Source organism: Petromyzon marinus, chromosome 82 (assembly GCF_048934315.1).
Source record: "Petromyzon marinus isolate PM22_M1 ecotype Great Lakes invasive population chromosome 82, UKy_Petmar_22M1.pri1.0, whole genome shotgun sequence".
Classification (NCBI taxonomy): Eukaryota; Metazoa; Chordata; class Hyperoartia; order Petromyzontiformes; family Petromyzontidae; genus Petromyzon; species Petromyzon marinus.
This window is the reverse complement of record NC_133747.1, coordinates 3,557,279-3,583,854: the sequence shown is the minus strand read 5'-3', so window position 1 is coordinate 3,583,854 and position 26,576 is coordinate 3,557,279. Positions and strand designations below refer to the sequence as shown.

Sequence of the window (26,576 nt, the reverse complement as noted above, 5' to 3'; positions counted from 1 at the left end):
AGCCGCTGGAACCTCTGTGGTAATGGGTTCAGTAGGGGGTGTGGCGGTCTGCATATTAATTGATACGGGAGTGTCGGTTACTATTATTTACAATTATATATTTGACATGTTGCCATCCAAGGCTCACTGTTTTATAGTGAGGGAAAAAAGTATTTGATCCCCTGCTGATTTTGTACGTTTGCCCACTGACAAAGAAATGATCAGTCTATAATTTTAATGGTAGGTTTATTTGAACAGTGAGAGACAGACCAACAACAACAAAAATCCAGAAAAACGCATGTCAAAAATGCTATAAATTGATTTGCATTTTAATGAGGGAAATAAGTATTTGACCCCTCTGCAAAACATGACTTAGTACTTGGTGGCAAAACCCTTGTTGGCAATCACATAGGTCAGACGTTTCTTGTTGTAGTTGGCCACCAGGTCTGCACACATCTCAGGAGGGATTTTGTCCCACTCCTCTTTGCAGATCTTCTCCAAGTCATTAAGGTTTCGAGGCTGACGTTTAGCAACTCGAACTTTCAGCTCCCTCCACAGATTTTCTATGGGATTAAGGTCTGGAGACTGGCTAGGCCACTCCAGGACCTTAATGTGCTTCTTCTTGAGCCACTCATTTGTTGCCTTGGCCGTGTGTTTTGGGTCATTGTCATGCTGGAATACCCAACCACGACCCATTTTCAATGCCCTGGCTGAGGGAAGGAGGTTCTCACCCAAGATTTGACGGAACATGGCCCCGACCATCGTCCCTTTGATGCGGTGACGTTGTCCTGTCCTCTTAGCAGAAAAACACCCCCAAAGCATAATGTTTCTACCTCCATGTTTGACGGTGGGGATGGTGTTCTTGGGGTCATAGGCAGCATTCCTGCTCCTCCAAACACGGCGAGTTGAGTTGATGCCAAATAGCTCCATTTTGGTCTCATCTGACCACAACACTTTCACCCAGTTGTCCTCTGAATCATTCAGATATTCATTGGCAAACTTCAGACGGGCATGTATATGTGCTTTCCCGAGCAGGGGGACCTTGTGGGCGCTGCAGGATTTCAGTCCTTCACGGCGTAGTGTGTTACCAATTGTTTTCTTGGTGACTATGGTCCCAGCTGCCTAGAGATCATTTACAAGATCCTCCTGTGTAGTTCTGGGCTGATTCTTCACCGTTCTCATGATCATTGCAACTCCACGAGGTGAGATCTTGAATGGAGCCCCAGGACGAGGGAGATTGACAGTTCTTTTGTGTTTCTTCCATTTGCGAATAATCGTACCAACTGTTGTCACCTTCTCATCAAGCTGCTTGGCAATGGTCTTGTAGCCCATTCCAGCCTTGTGTAGGTCTACAATCTTGTCCCTGACATCCTTGGAGAGCTCTTTGGTCTTGGCCATGGTGGAGAGTTTGGAATCTGATTAATTGATTGCTTCTGTGGACAGGTGTCTTTTTATAAGGTAACAAGCTGAGATTAGGAGCACTCCCTTTAAGGGTGTGCTCCTAATCTCAGCTCGTTACCTGTATAAAAGACACCTGGGAGCCAGAAATATTTCTGATTGTTTTTGCAGAGGGGTCAAATACTTATTTCCCTCATTAAAATGCAAATCAATTTATAACATTTTTGACATGCGTTTATCTGGATTTTTTGTTGTTATTCTGTCTCTCACTGTTCAAATAAACCTACTATTAAAATTATAGACTGATCATTTCTTTGTCAGTGGGCAAACGTACAAAATCAGCAGGGGTTCAAATATTTTTTTCCCTCACTGTACGTTGGCTACAACACATATATGGCTGTGAATGGCGGCAACATGGGAATTATAGGAAAATCGTTGCACAAGTGGAAATTGGAGAACTTGCCTTAACGTAACCCATTTTAGTTTCAAGTACGCTAGCGGTTCCATGCTTGTTGGGAACTGACTTCTTAAAACAATTGCCATTGCGTATACTCACTGATCAATGCTGTATTGAAACATTGTCTGGAACTCGCATTAAATTGTCTAAGACCAACCGAGATGGGAGTGGCAGTGCAGACATTGGTCAGTGAATATGTGATGTACCTCCAGGCATCCATATTATAATACCATTAAGATCAAGCAAACAAGTAATTAATACGCGTGCCAAATGGTCAGTTTTGATTGCTCTATAGAATGCGACGACTCGCAGATTGATGCAAGCAGAAGCACAGACAGTCATAAGAGCAGAACAAAAACCATAATCAATGTCGGGGAGAAACAGATTGCTGTGCAAGCAGAGACCGTATTAGCGCATGCAGGACCTGTAATTATCGAGACAGCGGACCCAACAGAAACTGTAATCGCAGGAGTCACTAACAATGTTCCATCAGCCGAGGAAAATTGGGTAAATAATTTGTATAATGAGAACGCCGAACTGTCAGAAGTGCGAAGCGGCCGACTAAGAGAACTGCTCCTTCAATTCTCAGATGTATTCAGCAGGGTGAAGCATGACATAGGGCTGACGAGCCTCGCTGAATATTACATGGACACAGGAGATTATCCCCCTATTTGACAAAATTCATTTTGTATCAGCCCAATCAAAAGATCACACGTACAGCAGGCGGTGGATGAGATATTAGCGGCGGACATAAGTTCTCCATTCACCAGCCCTTGGAGAGCTCCCATGGTCCTTGTGAAAAAGCCAGATGGCAGTTTAAGGTTTTGTGTTGATATCTGCCACCTATATACGGTCACGTTTGCTGATTCATATCCACTCCCGAGCATTGACGACTCATTAGACGTATTGTCAGGAGTAAAAATGTTTTCTAAATTTGGCTTTCTCTCGGGATTTTTGCCAACTCCCCTTGGACGAGGACTTTTGGGCCCAAACAGCATTTAGTACACCACAGGGGTTGTATGAATTAAATTGCCTTCCGATGGGGTTACAATCTGCCGCGACAGCATTTCAAAGGCTCATGAAACTGGTTTAGTGGAACTACAGTGGAAGTCATGCCTCATATATTTGGATGACGTCATCATGTTCGGTCGCTCCTTTTTGATGAACAGCTGCAACAATTGCACGTGGTGTTGTCTAGGGTACTCTCAGCCAACTTAAAATTAAAAACATCCAAATTGCCATTTAATGTAAACGTCGTTGCGATAATCGGGTCATATGTTAAGCAAATCGGGTGTTGCTGTTCCCGCGAAAACTGCAGGTTCACGTCCTATTATCAGCGATTTGTGCAAAATGTTGCCACAATTGCGAAGCCCCTGCACATTTTAACAGCTAAAAACCAAAATGCCATTGGGGGATGGAAGACGAAACAACCTTTTTCAAGCTGTGCAATCAGCTCACGGGTGCTCTGCCCTCAGCATACCAAGAAATATCCCTGCCCTTCATCTTAGACACAGACGCCAGTGATCTACGCGTAGGAGCTGTTCGGTCTCAGCTGAAGGATGGGGTTGAAGTCGTACTTGCTTATGGTAGTCTCGTTCTCGTTCTATCACCGGCGGAGCAACGTTATTGCGTGACTCACAGAGAATTGCTGGCGATTGTAGACTTTGTCCAACTATACAGACCGTACCTATATGGCAGGAAATTTACAGTTCACACCGGTCATGCCGCCCTACAGTACTCCCAGAGTATAGACCTGCCGTCGGGTCAGCTGTCGCGCTAGCGAGAACAATTGCAGGAGTACTCATACACAATTATAGACCAGAAAGTCTTGAAACATGGAAATGCCGACGCATTGTCGAGGCTACCTCAAAAGGAACCGTGTGCATGCACATCGGGTGCGGGGCGATGTCAACTAACCACCCCGGAAACGGCGGTGACGATAACAGCGGTTCAGCCTGTGGAACCACCATCAAATGAACCATACAGGGACTACGCACTGGGTCTAACTTATACGGAATGGGGTCAGCTGCAAGCTGATGACAGTAGAGGTACCCTTGTGCCGCCAATTGAAGGCTCGATTGTCTGCGTCAAACTCCCAAAAATGTTCGCAATTGGTGTTGCATAGCGGATTGTTGATGTGGTGGGATGCGATTGGTGAATGACGGTGCCTGGTGGTACCCACGTCTGTGCGAGGCACAATTAAGTTACTGCACCTTGGATGTCGCAAAACACTCCTGACCCTCAAGCAGGATTATTATTGGCCGCGCATGTCTGCAGATGTTAACGGCTTAGTCGCAGGGTGCTTAGAGTGTGCACGCAAAAACCACAGGTGCACAGCACACAGCCTCCCTTACAATCCATCGTTGTCTCCAGAGTCAACGAATTGGTCGAGCTCGATATTCTAGGGCCTTTTTCATGCTCATCCAGGGGTAAAATATGTTTTTTCCTGGTAGAGGTAGAATACCTAACAAGGTGACCAATGGGAAGACCACTGCCCGACCAGACAGCAGCTTCAATTACCAATACCTTCCTTCACGGGTACGTGGTGGATAAAGGACCTCCTGAGCAGCTCCTCACTGATCAGGGAAGAAAGTTTTCTTATAACTCGTTAAAGAAGTATGCGAGGTACTAGGCACAAATAAAGGGCGTACCTCCCCATACCACCCCCAAACGGATGGTACGGTCGAACGCTTAAACAGGACTCTAACATAGATGCTCTGCCAGGTTGTTAATGAGACACAATCCGGCTGGGTTATTCACATTCCAGGGGTTTTGGCAGCTCACAGACTAGCACAACATGCCTCCACGGGGTTTTTCACCTTTTTCCTCATGTACACCAAGGAACATGAACCTCCCCTAGAAATACAGCTGGGTAATGCTCCAAAAAAGCGCATCAGGTTACCTGGTGTCCTTACACGTCTCGCTGGACAGACTGCATGAAGCACGGACAGCGGCAATGGCAAACTCCTCGAATGCCCAGGCCGCAAAGGAGCGACACAAAATGCCTGGAAATCGCACACTCCCATGGTAAGTTGGCGAGAAGGCGTGGCCGCATTGTCCACAGACCCCACTACATTCCTTTCCTAAATTGCATTGACCATGGCAGTAAAAAGGCCGCAATGTGTACATGTGAAATCGGGACGTTGCCATTGGTACATTCACCTGTCACGCCTAAAACCGTATTTCCATCATGCCCTGTTTCGGCGGAGTCTGGGGTGTCCGATGAGCTGCTGCAGCCGCCAGCAGCACCAGGATCACAAGTTGCATGACTCTGTACTACCCACGGGGCCGAGCGTGACCCAGGACACATCAGAGTGGGACCCTTCAGCGGATGCCGGGCCGGCGACAATATACCGTGCAAAACGCACAGGATAGCACTGATGATGGACTGATCGGCACGGCAGACAATTGTAACCCTTGTTCCCACACTCATACTCTTGTTATTGTTCCTAAATGTGGGAGGTGCAATGTCTGCGCTGATAGAATTATACACACCACACGTTGTAATTACACTTGTTTATTGCCACACTGTCAACACAAATGTCGTATGTAAAATACCACCACGTTCAGTCTTAAAATCCCCATGGGCTATTCGTCCTTTGTAGGTTGGTCATTCCTCCCTTAAAGTTTGCCAGGATGGATCTTTTTGTTCAAAGGGGGGGGGGGGGGGGTGATGTAATGAACGAAAAATGACCCCAAGTCGAATGCAACCAAAACGGATATTTAAAAATAAACAATGATCTCTGATTGGAGAAAAGAGGCCTCCACAGTGATTGGTCGGAAGGCAGACTTTGAAAAGATTAGAGAATAGGGGTTGAACGGGAAAACCAAAAGGATCCGTTAAAGAGAAAGGACAGGGATTGGCTAGAGATAAAAACAAGAACGAGAAGGTTCGTGAAAGGGGGCTGAGGGGTATATAAGGAGAGAACACGATGAGTGGGAATGTTCGGAGGAAGATAGAAGCTAGAAGACCGCCAAAGAAGTCTAGGGCCCCACATTGTGGACATTGTTAGTCGGGTTGCTTATTTTGTTAACCTTAAATAAAAGTAGCTCTTCATCTAACTGGAATTGATCCAATACCATTTCTGCTGCGTCACTCTGTCTCCCAAATGTAACGTGATTTCATTATTTCTGCCAATGTGGTGTCAGCTTCGGATGCACCTTATGCAACTCCTGCACCCCGTTAATCTGGCTGCATTGGATTGTTGAGCCTAATGATCTGGGATCCAGTTCCTTCAACAAAATGTGAACTTGGGTGTAGCATACTGAGAGTCCGGAAACTGAGCATGGGCAGAGACTGTCGCAAGACTCTGCGATGTCTGTAATGTGAAGGGGTCTGGTTGGGGAGTCTCTCGGAATCTGAATATTTATTTAAACTGGGGGAATCGATGAGATATGAAGCTCTTTTCCACAGATGTCCAGTTAGGGGTTAGTGGTCAGCGAGCTACATTAACTAACAATAAAAAACGATATCCAGAAGAACAATTTGGAGGGCAGGTAATCAAGTCGCTAAAAGTTAATAAACATAACTAAAGGGGAGAAGTACAAGTTGCATGTAAGTACATACATTCCTGCCGATTTGTTTACACCAAATGCAAGCTTTGCAAAGCATAAAATCAACAAAAATAGTCCCAGACCATACCAGGACAAGACTCGGTGCCTGGATTACATTGCACTTTAAAATGTAAATATCGACACACGGGTATGGTTCAAAGGTACAAATCACATTGGCAAACGTTGCTGTGTCTGGCACTAATCTTCTGCTTTAGAATAGTCTTTGAAGGAAGATATTTACGAGGTTAAGCAAGGAGACGGCAATGGCTTTTTCATGCAGAGAAGAGCGGTGTGGAGGACACTCGAGTACAGAGCTCACGGCCACACGCACACAGACACACACCATCACCAATACGGTACAGCAAGATTCGATCATGTCCCTCCAGTGCTCACTGAGCTGCATTGACTTCCTGTTGCTGAACGAATACGTTGTTAGGTTAGACTCATTCCATACAAAGTGCTTGTCGCAAATTAACCACAAAATCTTGCTGATCTCGATAATTAGTTGTTTAAGTGTTGTTTTTACCATGTTTTGTATTTCTTTAATATCGCCCTAAATGATCATCCACCACTGTCTGCCGGATTCTATAACATTACAGAGGGCCTTTAATTTCACGACTTGAGACGAATTAATTTTACTTGTGATGAATTAGACCATTGCAGATTAGTTATGCAAAAAACCTTTATTGAGTCTAATGGTTCATTCTCCAGAGTTCTGATTCATTCGGATGTTTAATTGAAGACACTAACTGGAGTTTACTGTAGAATCCACATTCGTAGATAAGGAGGGGGTTGACACTCAAATATCCGCACAGACGGATTTGCAAACCGTCGAGTTGTCTGCATACCTCATTGTGATTTTCACAAATTTTTGAATGATCCACCAACCGTTGCCTCAAAATAGTGGAACACAGGTGCGGTCCGAATGGATTAGAATGAAAAAAATGAACAGATTGAAACTACTATAATGGAATGCATAGAATGGAATCCAAGTGGGATTGCTGTACACGGGGGCTTTCCATAGCCTTCACAGACTGTGAGCGAGCACCGCCTATGAAGGCCGGCACCGCACAACAAGATTTGGATGGTCAACACCACGCCTGCCCGGCCTTCATTTGTTTGTGACGCTGGCAAACAACGCACTGACGAATGCACCCTAATAACAACCGCCGTTCAACACTAAGTGCACCTAGCACAGCACAAGCACTGTGGTGACGTCACCACCACTGCACCTTGCCTCACAGAGCCTCATGCACCGTGCCGAGGCATCAAGTCTTCATGCCTTGCAATCGGTGTCTACTTGGTGTTTAAACATCTCTACACCTCATGTTTTATTGCCAGAAAGGGTAAAACAATGCCCTTCTTGTGTCATGAGTGTGTGTAGCCATTCGTGCTTCAACCAGTGTATGCAAGTAACACAAATTGATATTCATTATGGACAAGCGGTATTCCTTTGATTTAAAGCTTTCGTGACTGCAGTAATTCATATTCTTAGTTCTTTCGGTAAAGTCACGTTGTTTTATATATTATTATTTTGTTGTTTCCCTTCAACGTGACTTTACCGAAAGAACTAAGAATAAGCGGTATTCTATTAAAGACAACAGAGTCATTCCATCTGTCAGCCACTAAGACCTGGTAGAGAATCCCGTGTTAATGTTATGTGACCCAATAACAGCATGGATAGAGAATAGAAGAGTAACAAAGACAATAAAAACGCCTATGGGGGGTGAGGAGCCCGGGGCAAATCTCACCGAGGACCCTCAACGCCTTCCCGCCTCCTGATTTCCCCTCTCCTTCTCACGTTCACCTGACCCGCATGAGACAGAATACCTTTATAGATGACAGATAGAACTTGACAGGGGAGATTTGTTTGTTTGGTTCATTGTTAGTTGTATGTCAACTTTGAGTGGACTGAAAGGATTTGGAGATCAGGCAATATTTAACTTTCCAGCTTAAATAGCTATTCTGATGACGTGAACATTTACATGCCTCGCCACACTGGGCGGGCCTAGGTGTTTATTTGACCCTAATGTTCACTATAGGTTGGTGAAGATAGGGAGCACTAGCCTTGGAGGAGGGTACACTACATATACATGGGGTATGTTTGTGTGCACACGCTTGTCTTTGTACGCACATTTATTCTGTTACAAGTGCAATGCGATGCAGCTGAATTTGAACCAAGTTTAATTTCGATTCGAAAGCAACATCTCCCGAGATTGTCCCAGATGCCAAACAGATGCATGGCAGATATACGAACACAGGTTTTGCCCTGCCCAGACATCCATACAAGAACATCGCTAATGAATAACGACAAACGGTGCTTTAACAGAATTAACCATACTTATGTCTGTTTAAACATATACAATTTTAATGCACATTAAGCCAGTGGGTATATTTAAGTATAAGAACACCTTTCTAAAAGTCTTTAACATCACACTCAGGAAACCCATTCTGTATATTGGAAAAAAAAATGAAGCCCCAGCGATAATGCACTGGGCTAGCTGCATGTTCAAACTCGCCTGTCTAGAACACTGGGAGTGAAAGACTGGGATTTCCGTAAATCTTGGAGATCATTTTGATTCCAGTCAAGTCTACTTTCCCCAGACCTGCCTACACCATCTTGCCACCTCCCAAGTTGTTTTACAATTTTTTTTATTTATGGAAAGAACGCGAGCCCATTACAATGTGCCGCAGGTTTCTGGAGGGGAACTTTCAGCGCTTCAGGACCACACTTAGGAGGGGGAGTGATAGGCTCAATGCCCCAATTTGGTGGGGACCTTATGTCGGAGCAGGGAGGGGGCAGAGGGAAGGCTTTTATGTCGGTGGGGGGGGGGGGGAGAGATGGGGAGGGAAGATGATAACCAACATATGGGTCGGACTGGATATAGGGGCAGAGGGGTAGAGGGAAGGATGGGAGAGAAAATAAACACTGTAAATCATATAATATATACACAGCATTATGAGCAGGAGTAACAACTATCGCTCCTCAGTCGATCTCCCCTTAGATGGCAAGGAGGTCTATCCCCACCCTCTGTTTTCAACTCTGTTTTCAAGTTCCAATTCTGTTCCATTGGAGTTTGTGACACAGGTGTCCGATGCTCGATTGGGCTGGCAGGTAGTTGCGCCACTGTTTCCATGAACGGGGTTTGTGGTCTTTCTACTTGACCTAGATGGTTTTCCTGGCTATGATGTTAAAGGTGTGGATTAGGGTGTGTTGGTGTTTTGAAAATGGCAATGGCTATAGGTATCACAGGGTAGTTTCAACTTATGGGGAGAAGTTATTGTCGCAGATATCATTAAAAAAGGCAAAAATCTCCTAGCATAGTTTTGGATGTCCGGGCATGAAAAAAAAGACATGCAAATAGCATTGTGTTGTGCTTGCGGAGCATCTGGGACAATCAGGAGGGCTCGCCATGATTTTTACTCATTTTTAGTTTGCCATGTAAGTACCATGCATAACTTTGTACTGAGTGAAATTGACCTCGGGTCGGATCTCAGGGGTCTGCCAGATTTGAGACCACTTATGTAGTAGAATCTTTTGGGGCCTAGCCTCCTGGTCGCTGTTCTGGTACTGGTGCCCTCATCGCCCAAGAGGTGTTATGCTGCCGAGAGTCTATATTTATTCTTTGGCTCTTCCAGCCAGTCTATGATAGGGTGGGGGGCAGTCCGTCTAGGTTTTTTTCAGGGGGTTTAGTTATGGCTTCTTTGATCTGGAGATATCTGGAAAAGTGGGGATGAGGATTTTTTTTTAATTAAGCTTCCACCTGATTAAAGGACAGCACCTCTCTCTCTCCAGTTAAAATATCTCCTACCCTCTCTACGCCTGATTCCTTCCAGCTGTTTTTTACAATTAATTTCCTTTCTAATCACAGCGTTGGGGTAACCCAAAGAGTATATTATTGGTTACTTTATTGACCCAGCGAATGCATATGATACCATTAATAGGCCTGGGCTCTTGATTCTTCTTTTTGCTTTTTGAGACCCTGACTCTCTGCTCACAATCATTAAGGACATTTGTGATGGCGAGCAGGCCCAGGTTAAACTACAGCCATTGCCTGTTCACCTTTGGATACGACAGAGATGCCACCTGGCACCTACATAATTTCACATGTTTTTCATCCACGTAGTTCGAGAAAACTTCCATGGCTATAAGGGATGAATCTCCATCTGATACAGGTGCAATGAGAGGTTGATCGATATCCAGGTGCAGTCAAGGGGTCAACCGTGTTATGTATGCTGATGATCTGGTGTTTGATGCTCACTCAGAGAAGGATTTTGAGGTGCTGCTGCTTGACCTGTAACGTGCTACTAAAAGGTAGGGCCTTACCATGTGCCCCTCCAAAACTAAACACCTCCCTGGGTATTTTGTGTTATTGAACACTCCACCCTCTCAACTCCCCATTAGTTATGGTGCAGTTGTGGAGAGAGTGGAGAGGTTTCAATACCTATCCATGACCACCTCCAGTTTGACAAAAGAAATCTTACTCCGAATCAGTCGTGCGACGTTATCTTTTCATCAACGAAGTAATGCTGTGTGAAAGCTACTAGATTTGTCACTCTATAGGAAGCTTTACATCTTCTCGGCCTTATACAGTATATGCTTGCAAAACGTGCACTGCCCTGACGGAACATCTTCACCAGTTAATAACATTCACCTGGCCTGCCGACAATCCATCCTGGATAGCACCAGGCTGGATTGTGTAAGGAGCTCACAAATCTTTGAAAAATCTGGACACGGTCCCATCAGTGAACTACTCCGGCAGGCAAGAATACATTGACTGGGCCATGTAGCCTGCATGCGCAACCACCGCATGCCAAAACCGTGTTCTGTTGGTAAATCGGGCCTAACGGGAGCGGCACGGGCTAGAGAATACATGGAATGATCTTGTACAAGAGGGTGTGCGGCTGAGTGGACTTGCCAATGACCGGTATCAGCGGTATTAGGATCGGCCTCTGTGGAGAAGGCTCGTGAAGGATGTCCCTAGGCAGTTGGAGGCAGTCAACCTCCAGCAACAATGGCGGGAAGAGGAACGATGCGCAGCAAGCGACTAAAAAAAGCGCCATAGTGACGTCACCACCACCGCACCCCAGCTCATATAGCCGCTGTTTTTTGCATAATTTTTATACCGGCAATATCGGTTCTAAATGTATAACTGCCCATCCCACGCTAATAATGCTTTGATGTTTGCATTACCCTTGTGCTGTTCATCTGTTGACGTTGTTCTCTCATCTAGAACTGGTCAGACAATGAAGCCATACAGAAGTTCTGGTGAACGTCAATCAATTCCAAGGACAATGTGAACGTTATCATCACAGCGTGTTTGTTTGAATGTTTTACTACAATCATGATTCGTGATTAATTCAGCCTTGTAATAGGTGCCTATTTGTTATTTGAAAATATTAGCACCTCCTGTGTGATTGCCAAAAAAATATTTTTAAAACATATTTTGTTTCACCAGTATGTGTAGTAGTTGGTGGTTCAACCAGTGTAGAGTGTGCACCCAAGTAACAGAAGCTGACATTCACCACAGACAATCAGTTGTTTAGGCAAGGCCTCAAAGACGTTGCATATGTTAACCACGAAGACCTGGTACAGAATGTTGTGTTAATGTTGCGTGCCCAGCAACAGCATGGATAGAGAATATAAGAGTAACAAATAAAATATAAACGTGTTTACTGGTTTACTGCACCCAAGGCCCTGCATGGGTTCTGCAAATCTCACTGCGGGCCACTCAATGCCTTCAAACTAATTCAGAAGCATTACATCTGATAGCCTCACATCGAAAAAAAGCCCTCTCTTACCTCTACTATTTACCTTCGCTCTGGAACCATTTGCCGAGAGGGTCAGGAATAGCCAGAACATTTCCTGAATACGGTATCGCCCACCAGAAAACAAAATAATTTCTACGCAGGTAACATTCTGATAACGTTTACCTACCAGCAGGACTCGGTCCCTGCTGTCCTGGATCTGATGGAGGAATTCGGGAGAGCATCAGGATACCAGCTGAACGTGTTAAAATGAGAGTTGATGCCCCTCTCACCATCATCCCCAAAACACCCGGAGTTCTTGTTGTCCTTCAAGTGGTCCCCAATCGAAATCATATACTAAAGCATCGCAATCCCATCTTCATTAAATTCAATCTTCCGGAAAAACATCTGACTCCAGTTGCAAGAGATTGGGGTCTCACTATCTGCTTGGACAGAAGTCCCGCTATCGCGTTTTAACAGACTGCACCTTATAAAGATAATGATCCTCTCCCAAATAAGTATACCATTTAAGATCATGGGACCTCCATTGCCAGTACCTAAATATAAGAATAGGGTTTTCCTCTTTTTTTCTGGCAACAAAACTGAAACATTTTAACGAGGAATAATGTCTGCATTAACCACAATACTTGTGGTCAGAATGCAAACAAAAAACATACTCTGATAATATATGCTTTGTCCTTGAAACTGAAATGGTCCACACCAGAGACAGCTTTCTTTTGAGCCTCGTCTCAAACGGTGTTAGACCAGAGGACGCCAAAAGGCGTACAGCTCAAAGACAATGCGCTATCAGAGTAATGAGAGCTCGGGGTGATATGTAAGTTATTACCAGGGCAAGAAATTGTCCTACACTTTTTCTGGACTGAGCTATTATTAGTTCGACGTGATGGAGTTCATAAAGTTAATGACGCAATTTTCCTCTTATTTTTTTTATGTCATATGCTTGAGAACCAAGGTGGGTTGAGGATTTTAACCCATGATGTCCGTGGTACTAGCTTAGTCTCAAGGATCTATGAACCACCTGACCACATCCCATGATTTCACTTTAAAACTACTGGTTGTGTAAAAAAATAAACGTATTCAAATTTTATGCCATTTAATCACTCTTTTGAAAGTACAATATTTACGTAAACACACCAGAATTTAAATGTTAGAATTATTGTTACATAAGTAAACATCATAGCAATATTCATACCAATAATATATGTAAATGATATATATATTCATTAAAGTTGAATATCACCTCAGACTATGAACTACTCAAAACGTTTATTTGAATACAATATACATAAATAATTTGTCATAATTATGCAAAGTATAATTGTCTCACATCTTACACTGTTAAGGATGCATCCCACACCCATCACACACCTAAATAATATTTTGTTCAAGATTCGATTACACGAATTATTTTCTTTTAGCACACTATATTTCAATGAAAATATATTATTTATAAATGTAAGATAGCAAGCCAATATTCAAAATAGAAATTAATATCCTATCGTATTGTATATTACTTGTTTGTCAAGTACAATCTGGTTAATGCCATTTTAGGTGTAACAGTAGCAGTAATTTCCAGTCTGAGATTTTATCCGTTTTATTCCATGCCTCTGACTTTAGGGAAATCTGTTTACGTTAAATATGTTTATCTTTAACTTTTATCATGAAATAACTCAATTTACGGCTGCTCTGCATAGCAGCAATGCAACTTTCATTAGGGGACAATTCATTGTGCGAGAACACTGCACGCAGAAACTGCATATTCATATGAGTAACCATCACATTGATCTTGCTTAAATTAGATCCACCTTCATATCAGTTTGACAAATAGTGAAAAGAGGTTATCACAGGTAAATTCATTATTCAACCAAGTAAAGCATAAAAACACGGTTATGTTACAAAAGAGGTTCTGTAAATAATGATATAAATTAAGATTTAATGCATGTGGTAATGTTACCGAATTACCTAGAGGGGATGTCCCTGTAAGGTAAGTGCCTGCGATACAGGGTGAGCCACATGTGGCTGGTTCGGATGATACCGAGTCAGGGGTATGATTAGCTTAACATTTGTACTATGGAAGCAGTTGTGAAATGAATGACAGAAATTGCAATGAAGGAATAGTAGAGAATGGTCTGACGTAGAAGACAATATGGAAAATAAGCACCCCTTTCAATTAGTAGCAGTTCCTAGATCTGTTGTAAAAAAAATCAGGGTTGGGATCGAAACTTGTCCTTGTAAAAGCATTCCTCCAATGTATGCAATTAAAGTTTATATTGTTAGACCCCTGTTTGCACAGCCTCTCACTGAAAAACTTCGTAGCCCCTATGAAGGATCTTTGGCAAATCCTTTATTACTCATAGAACCTGCTACGAAGGAGGGCAACTCTTCTAGACTACGACATTGTTTGCTATTGAGGGATATCGTGGTCTTCATTATGTATTATTGGGAGAAATGTCAATAGTGTTCATGGTTCTAATACAATCTAATTTGATGTATTCCTTAATCGTCATATTTTTGCATTCGATTGTTCGTTGCCAAGAAGGGAAGAAAATAAATGTAAACATAGTGGTAAATTATTTACCTCTGGGTAAATCGGAATGTATAGCTCAGAAACTATATAGTTCTAGGAATTGATGATCAATACAGTAAATTAAAGGAATTTCATCCGAGTTGCATTTCATAGAACATGTCATATCATGGCGGAGCTATTTTTGAAATATCAGTGTGATTAACTCCTGGTACCCTAACAGGCATCCACTGTACAGAGTCAAGGAACTCAAGCATTATCTCATTATGAAAGCTGCATTACTGCGGTTTGTAGAAGCCAGGAAGTGAAATATGTTGGGCTGAGGCAAATGAATTGTAATTCTGGAATTTTCCTCTTGTGTTGCACTCTAAACGTGATAAACATGTTTGCTGCCAAAGCTAAGACGACAAACATCCTATATCTAAATAGAGAAATATATATTTTTCACCTGAAACCCAGTTTGCTAATCTTCAAGTGCACAATAGGACACATTGTGTTCCTTTTAAAAAATGACTTTCAAGGGTTTCTACAGTTTCACATATTATTTTCCAAATAGTAACAGGCAATTTCTTCACAATATTCGTCGAAAATTTGCAAATATGTCTCCACTTAACTATTTTCGCTGATTTTTAAGAAGTAATTATACTATAATTTGGACTCAATTCTTACTTTGATGGATATTGGCTTTTTACATAAGTTACACTACTATTGGAAAGGTAAAAGTCATAATGGGGTTGAATATGGCCACTAGTCAAAATGGGCAGTGATTTGAAAATACCAGATTTCGAAGTTTACAAAAGTTATTCTTTCTGATTTTAAGCCCTTGCCTAAAACGGATACAATGGATGAAGCTAGGGGAGTGTCAGTGAAAAGTCAGCCACCTCCACATTACATTTATGTATTTAGAGAAAAGAAATAAGGCTGGCCACAATTAAACCCCACTATCTCGTGGGTGATTGGAAAGGTGATTATACAGTGGAGAGAAATGTATTTTTTAAATTTCTTTTCTAAGCAAATGGAAATTATAATTAGGAAAGTAGCTTAGAGTGTTACTTAAGTTGCTACATTAGCATTGTATATCTATTTTCTATAATTACAGTGTAACAATTATTTTTTTATTTTGTGTTCCTGGGTAGTACGTATTATTTCCTAATTGCTTATGCTTCAAAAATACAGAAAATGAATATTATTCCCCAGAAACTTTGCTTTTGTGACCAGGACATTGATATTTTGAAAATTACATATTTTTCAGAACATTCCAGATAGATTCAGTGCTGAACAAACTTGAAGTAACTTCTAGAACATTCTAAAACTTTCTCGTAATATAAATAGTAGTATACATACAGGGGCCTTAAGCCCACCATTTCAGTATAGTTCCAGCTGCTTAAGTGGATTCATATCTGCATTTTTCAGAGATGGTATCAAGAGGCTGCCAGCATCTGGCAGACGCATTTTGCTATGTCTGCAGTCAATCTATCAAGACAAGAGCGAAAAAGTACTCTGTGGATGCATCTACTAAGATGTGTGAGGCCTACAAGGCATATTTCGGCATGCCTGTCGGGGATCAAGACAAAACCTGGGCACCTCATTTCACCTGCGTGCAATGCAAAAAACATCTGGAACGTAAGATGGACAATTGTTGCTCGGAATGTTATATTATAAAATTAGTTAAAAATTTTCAATTATAAAAGTTTTAAATTGTAAAGTATTTTACAATTTTTCATGTTATTGAAGAAATATTTCATACATGAAAAATGTTGCGAGAATCTCTAACATGGGTGAAATACATGCATTTTTATAGGATGGTGCAGAGGGGAAAATAGAGCATGAAGTTCGCTATCCCAAGAATTTGGCGGAAACCCACTGACCACTCAAGCAACTGCTACTTCTGCATGGTGGACCCTTCCAAACGTCTGACTGGCAAGAATGCACCTGCTATCACATATCCGGCCTTCCTTCATCCATCACCCCGGTGCTACACTGCCATGAGCTCCCCGTACCCACTCCTCTGGTGAGAGAGCAGCCATCTTTAGAAGAGAGCAGCATGTCAGAGAGCGAGGAAGACGTAGATCCAGATGACAATTTCAGAGACGGAGCTGAGGAGAGAAATCCATACTACCCCAACCAAAAAGATCTCAACGACTTGACCAGAGATCTTGGTCTCACCAAGTCCAATGCCGAGCTTTTGACGTCGAAGCTCAAGCAGTGGAACTTTTTGGATGAACGTGTGCAAGTCGCAGATCAGAGGAACCTTTGTGCAGCTTCTTCACCCATCAAAATGGGCTCTGCTTCTGCCAAAATGTGACCAGTCTGTTCGATGTAATCAAAATCGCCCGTAACCAGAATGAGTGGCGCCTCTTAATTGGCAGCTCATCCAGGAGCCTCAAAGCCGTGCTTCTCCATAAATGGTAACAAGTACCCATCTCTTCCCCTGGCTCACTCGGTGCACCTCAAAGAGGATTACAACAGCATCAAGACCTTGCTGGACGCCTAGAAGTATGATGAGTACGGCTGGCAGGTCATCAGAAACTTCAAAATGGTGGCATTCCTGATAGGTCTCCAAGGCGGTTTTACCAAGTTTCCCTGCTATCTTTGCATTTAGGACAGCAGGGACACCAAGGCGCACTTCCACTGGCAGGACTGGCCACAGCGGACCGAGTTCTCTGTGGGGAGGAACAATGTCAAGGGGGAGCCACTGGTGGACCCCCGGAAGGTGCTGATGCCACCACTGGACATCAAATTGGGCCTTATGAAACAATTTGTCAGAGCTGTAGATAAGGAGTCGGCAGCCTTCAAGTACCTTCAAAACTTATTCCGTAAGCTGTCTGAGGAAAAGGTCAAAGCCGGTGTCTTCATTGGACCACAGATAAAGATGATCCTGGAGTGCAATTAATTCCCCAAGAAGCTCACTAGTAAGGAGAAAGCGGCTTGGAACAGCTTTGTCGCAGTGGTGTGTAGCTTCCTGGGCAATCACAAGGTCGAACACTATGTGGAGTTGTTTGAGACTTTGGTGAAGAACTACGGCACAATGGGCTGTAGGATGTCCCTCAAAGTCCATATCCTTGATGCTAATCTTGACAAATTCAAGAACATAGGAGCGTACTCGGAGGAGCAAGGTGAGCGCTCCCATCAGGATATACTGGACTTTGAATGCCTCTACCAAGAACAGTATAACGAGAACATGATGGGAGACTACATTTGGGGGCTGATTCGTGAAAGTGATTTACAGTATAATCGTACATTTCGAAAAAACTCACTTCTAAATCTTTTGTAGCCATTTTTGTATTACTTTAGTAAAAATACATGTTAATTTGATTCCCATGTTGTTTTTTTCTGACTTTATGTGAACGAAAATACACAAATTCGCCCGTTTTCTCATTGAAAATATGTACATTTCAAAATATTACTGTCCTGGTCACAAAAGCAAAGTTTGTGCGGAATAATAGCCATTTTCTATACTATTTAAGCATAAGCAAATACAAAATTGCGTTACATAGTGTTATTGAAATGTTTATATTGTGTCGCTTTGTTGCTGTTTAATAAGAAGCATGTTCTTTAGTAAACCTTATTTATTATTAATCTAAACAAGGCTGGCTAAATATTTTTTTAATCATTAAATATTTGTACATACAAACAATTGCAACCTACATTTTCATACACGTGGGCTGAATATGAACATATATTAAGACAACCGGGTGAAAGTATGATACACCATCGTTATTAATTTTGGATTCAAGTCAGGGTGTAGACTTTAATTTACGTAATCAATGGCAGCATTAACAAACGTTGTGAATGCATGTAAAGCCAGCTTGCTCTTTTCATCATCCAGGATGGTGCTATCTCCGTAATTCATAATTGGAAATATGTATGCCAGCGGACAGTGAAGTTCACTGCTCATCTTCTCCATCTGCAAAAAGAGTTGAACACATTTGATTATTACAATACAATGTAAATGGAGACTTAAATCTTTCGTGACTGTAGAAATTCATTTTCTTGGGTCTTTCAGTAAAGCCACGTAGACAGATCAAATAATAAAAAATAATAACAATATCACGACGTTTTGATCGCAACACAAGCAATTGTCATCAGGTGAGAAATATTGCGTGAGAGCTGCTGATAATCTCTCACATCAACATAGTGCTAATCTCCCATTAACACTCCTGTTGTGCGCATATGCGGGGATGATAATCTTATGCGGCTATGGAAGCTCATTTCATTATAATCTCTCTCCCTAATCCCTCTCTTCCTAATCTCCCCCATTAACACAACTGAGGTGCTTGCGTCCGGGGATAGAATTCCTTTCCAGCTCAGACCCCGCTTCCTTGCCCATCGCCACGTATATAACCTCGTGTTGTTGTAGCTGCTCTCTCGCTGGTTCAGCAGTTCCACTGCTGGATTATTTTTTCCCGCCTGAGGATGACCACTTGTGTTGCGATCGAAACGTCGTGATGTCATTTTTAAAATTTTATTTTTCTATCTACGTGACTTTACTGAAAGAACCAAAGAGGATTTTTAAGATAGTTGTGCATAATGAGACAGCTATCCTTAATTATTCCGACAATTGTGTGTATTATTTTAGTTACAATAATAGAAGGTGAAGGTTTACTCTTTTCCTACCAAGATTCGTAGATGGACACAATGCTGCTGTATCAACATCCACATTACCTATTTCCTGGCTGAGAGACGAGACAAGTATTTACTCATAGTATTTAGTGGTTCTTTGAGAAAGCGAAGTTTTACAAGTTCGGTTGCTTGCAGGAAGCATTGTGTTTCGATAATGTAAGAGTGTTTCTTAAGAAAAGCTAACTCCCACCACCATCCATCTCAGAATAATTTCCTTATCAAAACTCTACACCATAGAGCTCGATGCATTTCCGACCATCATTACCAAGCTCTAATTTTGATTTTTTTCCCCGTGGCTTCGGCTCTCCGATTTCACATTAGCAGGTTGAATTTCTCGCACCAACGTGGCCACCTATGGACGCTGACCTCTGCTATGCTGTGGCGCTGCGATCTTACAATAACATGCTAATCTCTCACATTAATATATCCACCCGCGCACTCGTCGTGGACGCCGCTCTCCAATCCTACATTAACATGCTAATTTCTCACATTAACATCACTAGCTCTGCACACTTTTCTAGATTTAAAGTTTTCGTGACTGCTAGGATCCATACTCTTTGGTTCTATTGGGTAAAGTCACGTAGGTGAAAATAAAATAACAAAAAATCACGACGTTTCGGCCACAACACAAGCGGCCTTCATCAGGTGAAGGGACGAGCCTGTCTGGAGGACAGCGCTGGAGTGGAAGAAGCCACGCTTAGATCACGGCATTTAAGCTGTGTGAGAAGAAGAAGACCACGGGCTTTGACAAAGGAATTAGCATATAATTTAGCATTGAAATGGCTCATTGAAATAGCTAAGTTAAAGTATACACATCCGCAGAGGTGCCCCTTGACAAAGGAATTAGCATCGAATTTAGCATTGAAATAGCTATTCTGTGACCAGTTACTAGCTAATCACTCAGCTGTTTCAATGCTAAATTCGATGCTAATTCCTTTGTCAAGGGGCACCTCTGCGGATGTGTATACTTTAACTTAGCTATTTCAATGAGCCATTTCAATGCTAAATTATATGCTAATTCCTTTGTCAAAGCCCGTGGTCTTCTTCTTCTTCTCACACAGCTTAAATGTCGTGATCTAAGCGTGGCTTCTTCCACTCCAGCGCTGTCCTCCAGACAGGCTCGTCCCTTCACCTGATGAAGGCCGCTTGTGTTGTGGCCGAAACGTCGTGATTTTTTGTTATTTTATTTTCACCTAGGGTGACTTTACCCAATAGAACCAAAGAGTCTGCACACTTTGTTTATGACCCTCGGACTACACCCTACAAAACAGTCTGCATTCAGCAGCTTTCCTTCTCTTTCCTCCTGATGACGATCGCTTGTGTTGTGATCGAAACCTCGTAGTTTTTTTGTTATTTTCTTTGAACCATCTACGTGACTTTACCGAATGACCTACAGATTATGAATTCCTGCAATCACGAAAGCTTTAAGTCAAGATTTAAACTGGTTTATTGTTTGACTTTATTACACAGAAATTAAACATGTGTAGTGTAATAGCGCCGGCTGATGGGCAGCAGCGGCAACTGTGGTGGACAGACAACACACACGCTGGAGAGTGTGTGCACGGGTGTGTTGGCAGGGCGGAAGAACTGGGGCAAGGGTCATGGAGGACCCCGTCTGGAAGCCCCTGGAACCTACGAGTGGGTTCGAGAAGGGAGGCGCGGCCAGGGCGGAGCCAGGCCGTGCTGGTAGCATAAAAGGAGGCAAGAGCAAGAGCTCGAGGCTGCCAGTTCTGGGATTAGATTCGTCTCGTCGTTGCTGTCGTCTCGTCGCCATCGTCGCTGCCATCTTCGCTCGATATTGTGCTGCCAGATAGTTGTTGGCTGTCTCAGTCAGCACCGCCAGTGTTAGACGGAGAGTGTTGTGTATAGGCCAGGCTAAGCGACTGTAGAGAGTGTGCAGTTGAGACCGTGAATGTTCTAAATAAAATAAGGTGCCTACTACAAACCTCGCTTCGAATCACGGACACTACACAAGTATGAAGTGTATATTTTTTATGGGAGCTTCAATTGCAGTGAAGGCAGATTTGTGTTGAGATTCGCACGATGGTGCAAGGTAATGTGCGAACTAAATTACCATTTTTGTTGGTGACAAGCACAGTCTTGGCTTTGGTGACCCTATTCATGGATTGTGCATTGTGACGTTCAAACGGAGGTATAAAGTGAGTGTTTGAAAGTGTGTAAAAATTGTAATGTAAATAGAAGATAAGTATAATAGAGTAGCGCAATCTGACACAGTGAGCTTCCCCGTGAATGTCTCTGTGTGGATACTCTTTTGTTCTTTCGGTAAAGTTACGTAGGTAAAAATAAAAAGAAATTAAATCACAACATTTCGGACGCAACACAAGCGTCCGTCATCAGGTGGGAACAACCACAGCAAGAAACAATTGCTGAAGTAGGTAAAAGAGCTGCTAGTAAAGGCGGTTTATATTCAGTAGATGAAGGATGGGGGCAGAGCCAAGGATAGAGAAGAGGATGGGGGGGGGGGAGCAAACATGACATGAAACGGCCAATATCCTGTTGACAGGGAGCAGTAAATGACCTGCGCTTTCAAGATCGACATGCACGGCAAATGTCCCAATGATGGGAATGAGCAGGGCTGGGCGTAAGAGACTTGAGATGCGGATATGAAAGCAAACTATGGTTTTACCAGGTTAATAACATCTTTACAATTGTTGCTCAATTTGTATCCATCTTCTCGGTTGAAGTTATGTCTATGTTTATATATCTGGATGGTTTCATGAACAAACCTTTGATAGTAGCCAGACGGTTTGCAGATAACCTTGGTCTCAGAGAAAACAATATGATGAGAGCCGACAGCGTTATAGCAATGGTCGGCAACGGCGGAGGAATTCGATTTGACGTGTTTCAAATCTGACTTGTGCTTTCGGACACAGAGACATGACGTTTCGTTTCCCCAATGTAACAATCACCACAGATGCAACTTCATCATTAGACCTCCTTTGCCACTACCAAAATATAATAATAGGGTGTTTCCCCTTTTTTCTGGCAACAAAACTGAAACCTTTTTACAAGGATTCAAGTCTACATTAACCACAATACCTGCAGTCAAAATGCACACAAAAATCATACTATCATAATTTATGCATTGTTCTTGAAACTGATTGGTCCGATTCAGTACAGTACACAAAATCCGTGATCTAATCCCATTTGTAAAGGATGTAATTCCTGATATGCAATACCCGGGAGTCTACAAACGAAGTTGCATTTAATAATAGGGGTTTTCCCCTTTTGTCTGGCAACAAAATTGAAACCTTTTTACAAGGATTCATGTCTGCATTAACCACAATACTTGCAGTCAAAATGCAAACAAAAAACATACTATGATAAATTTCGATTTAAAGCTTTCGTGACTGCAATGATTCATCTTCTTTGGTTCTTTCGGTAAAGTCACGTAGAATGAGAATAAAATAATAAATTGATAAAATAAAATAACAGCGCTGTCCTACCAGACAGTCTCGTCCCTTCACCTGATGAAGGCCGCTTGTGTTGTGGCCGAAACGTCATGGGAATATTGTGTTATTTTATTTTATCAATTTATTATTTTATTCTCATTCTACGTGACTTTACCGAAAGAACCAAAGAAGATACTATGATAATGTATGCATTGTCCTTGAAACTGATTGGTCCACACCAAGGGACGGCTTTCTTTTGAGCCTCGACCCAATAGGTGCTCGACCAGAGGACGCCAAAAGGCGTACAGCTAAAAGAATGCACTATCAAAGTAATGAGGGCTCGGGGTGAGCATCTACATCATTAGACCTCCTTTGTCAGTACCAAAATATAAACACATTCCTGTAGAGGGAGCTGGTAGGAACGTTGGGTAGCTCGGTCAATAGCCAGGGTCAACGGCGGCGTGGTGTATTGCGCAAATATGCCCGATTGTGATGGTGGGCACAAGCCGGCGTGAGTAGGTTAAACGTTTAGTTTTATAAGGGCACCGCGGGGTGACCAGCCCCTCCCCACCCAGCCCCACCCCTCCCAGCCCCCACCCAGCCCCACCCTCCTCACCCAGCCCCTCCCCACCCTCCCCACCCAGCCCCTCCTCATCCTCCCCACCCAGCCGCTCCCCACCGTCCCCACCCAGCCCCTCCCCACCCTCCCCGCCCAGCCCCTCCCCACCCTCCCCTCCCCACCGAGCCTCACCCTCCCCACCCAGCCCTTCCCTCCCTAACCAGCCCCACCCTCCCCACCCTCCCCTCTCCACCCAGCCCCACCCCTCCCATTTTTGGATGCACGACGGACGGACGGACTCAATAATCCCCTTTGGGCTGGTGTAACCAGGAGGTTCCTACCAGTGTAATAGGGGTTTTCCCCTTATTTCTGGCAACAAAACTGAAACCTTATTACTAGGATTCATGTCTGCATTTACCACAATACTTGCAGTCAAAATGCAAACAAAAAACATACCATGATAATATATGCATTGTACTTGAAACTGATTGGTACTGGCAAAGAAGGTCTAATGATGTAGATGCTCACCCCGAGGCCTCATTACTTTGATAGTGCATTTTCTTTGAGCTGTACGCCTTTTGGCGTCCTCTGGTCGAGCACCAATTGGGTCGAGGCTCAAAAGAAAGCCGTCCCTGGTGTGCACCAATCAAGGGCAATGCCACGTATATTATCATAGTATGTTTTTCGTTTGCATTTTGACTGCAAGTATTGTGGTTAACGCAGACATGAATCCTTGTAATACATTTTCAGTTTTTTTTCCAGAATAAAAGGGGGAAAACCCTATTATTAATCTTATTAACATCTAACTTTTTCACAATTGGATCTGGTTTCTTATTTGACAAGAGGTTGAATTTACCGATCAAGTTATCTTTGCATTTGGTTGCCATTAAATTAGCAGAGGAGACTGTCATGTTTTCTACATGGTCCCTATCAAAGGTGGACATTTTACCGAAAGAACCAAAGAGTATGGATCATTGCAGTCACGAAAACTTCAAATCTGTGTGGATAGTCAGGATTTATGTTTACGCAATATAACACCCCACTCTCAAACACCTCCCCCCCCCCCTTTATTATGGATAATATTGGTCGCAAAATACTACGTGTTATACTGATGATCCGTGTGTGTTTCCCCGTGTCGGGCTGCAATAAAAAAAATAAACCTAACAATTGAGAAATGTAGATATCAGAGCAGAAAAATTCAGTTGTAATACAATGTTTGTGGTGTGTGCAACATGAAATAGTGGGTGCACAAGAAAGTGCATTGAGAACAACTGTACTCTAGTTCATTATGGGTAGGAGCACAGTCTATGATAAGTAACAGCTCAGTACCTGGTTGATATATATATGGAGCACAGTTTGGGTCATAGTTGTGACATTATTATTAGAGGTTGTCGACATTGGCATTTCAAACCCATTTTCCTGACCTCGCGTTAACTTCGACTTGAGTGACACTACCTTTCAAAGCCGTCTTTTGTCATCCTTTTCATCTCACAATTGTAAAGACACCTAACAGTGATGGGAAAAAAATCTACAAACTGGCTCTTCAAAGAGAGAGTGGATGCTGGGAAGGGAGTGTTGCAGCCTGAGGGTTTGCTCAAGTAGTAAAAGCATATGAAAGACCATCCACTGGCGAATTCACATCAATGTACAATTCCAATTGGAGTCAGTTTTAACCAATTTATGCAGCAGGAGACCATGTTGACAAATCCCATGCATTTTATTGGGATCAGGGCCTTGGTCACATGTGCCCTCCATTCCCCTTGATTCTCAAGGTGCTGGAGAATATCGCCAAATATGAACCATAGGTAATCTTGATTACCATGAAATGGACCAGGAGGATTTGAGATATGCTGGGTCTGTTGTTTGATGACCCCTGGCTGTTTCCAAACCTCTTCTGCTAGAAAAAAATATATGATGCAACGGAATCCAGATGCAGGGTTTGTGTGAAGCAAGGTATGAATCTGGTGTCGTCTGATGTTGTGCAGTAAAAGCTTTCATGATGTATAATCATTGGCGACATTTCGGGCTTCAGCAATTTAAACCTTTCATAAAGAATCGGTTCATCCCCGATTCTGGCGAGACTTTCTACAGTGATTAATCAGGAGATACCACTGATACATGCATAAATCACCCTCTGGACCCAGCAGCTTGTCTTGAATGCTTTCACTATGTACAGCAATTTAGCCTCTGGCTCAGTGAGGTCCTCAACTATTTTTTCATCAAAATTTATGCTGGATATTTAATGTCAATCAGGAGGTTGGTCTATATTTATATCCCTGGATTTTTTTAAAAAAATTATTTTGGTCACTGGTGAATTAAGGCCACACCATCTGGATGCTGTCAGGATCCTGTAATTTACCTGATGCAAGCCCAGGCTTGGACGAAATTGTACCAATTACAATAAGTACAGGGGCTCGTGGATGCATGAATGTATCCAGGACGCCTACAAGATAAGGGGTAATGGCTCTTTGGCAGGTACAAGTCGCATTCCACTAGAGCCATGGTGTTATCTTAAATGAGCTAACCTGGTACATTTTAATCCACAACATATGCTATTATCCATGCTTTCATGACACTTTGGGTCGACTTTTATAATGATCTCTTTTATGGTTTGCCTAGATTCCTAATCTCCAAACTATAAATGATCCCAAATGCTGCTGTTTTGAGATTCTCACATGCATCCATACTTAAATTCTTCCATAGTCTTCAGATTAAATCTCTAATCCAGTTGATCATATTATATATCTTATCGCATGTTGCTTTTCTCCCCAGTGTGTAGTCTACTCGTGCAACTAACACTTTTATCGAAGTTCCTGGTTAACCTTTCGTTAGTAGAAGGTAATCAATTGTCCTCTCCTTCCCCTGTAGCCTGGAACCTCCTTCCCCAAGCGATCCGTGTTGGGGTCTAACTGCCCCTGTTCTAATCTAGGCTAAAAAACTTTTTCTTTTCCGATGATTTAATTATCTTAAAAAACATTTATTTAGTTATTTCTATCATTATTTCAATAAAATTGTTACGGAGCATTAAAGCACTTGGCATGTTGAGACATACTCATATTCTGATTTAAAGCTTTCGTGACTGCAGTAATTCATGTTCTTAGTTCTTTCGGTAAAGTCACGTTGAAGGGAAACAATAAAATAATAATATATATAAAACAATAAAAAAAATTATCACGACGTTTCGACCATAACACAAACGGTCACACCTGATGACGACCGTTTGTGTTATGGTCGAAACGTCGTGATAATTTTTTTTATTGTTTTATATATATATTATTATTTTATTGTTTCCTTTCAACG

General features: G+C 42.6%; 1 long non-coding RNA gene across 2 annotated transcripts in view; it reads right to left on the bottom strand.

The window, feature by feature from the left end:
* Nucleotides 1–13,408: 13,408 nt before the first annotated feature.
* The window catches only part of LOC142907712 (uncharacterized), a 78,292-nt gene continuing 65,124 nt past the window's right edge, over nt 13,409–26,576 (bottom strand). For both annotated transcript variants that reach the window (XR_012931220.1, XR_012931221.1), the window contains exon 7: nt 13,409–18,588. This is a non-coding gene — a long non-coding RNA (uncharacterized LOC142907712). The remainder of the gene's footprint in view (nt 18,589–26,576) is intronic.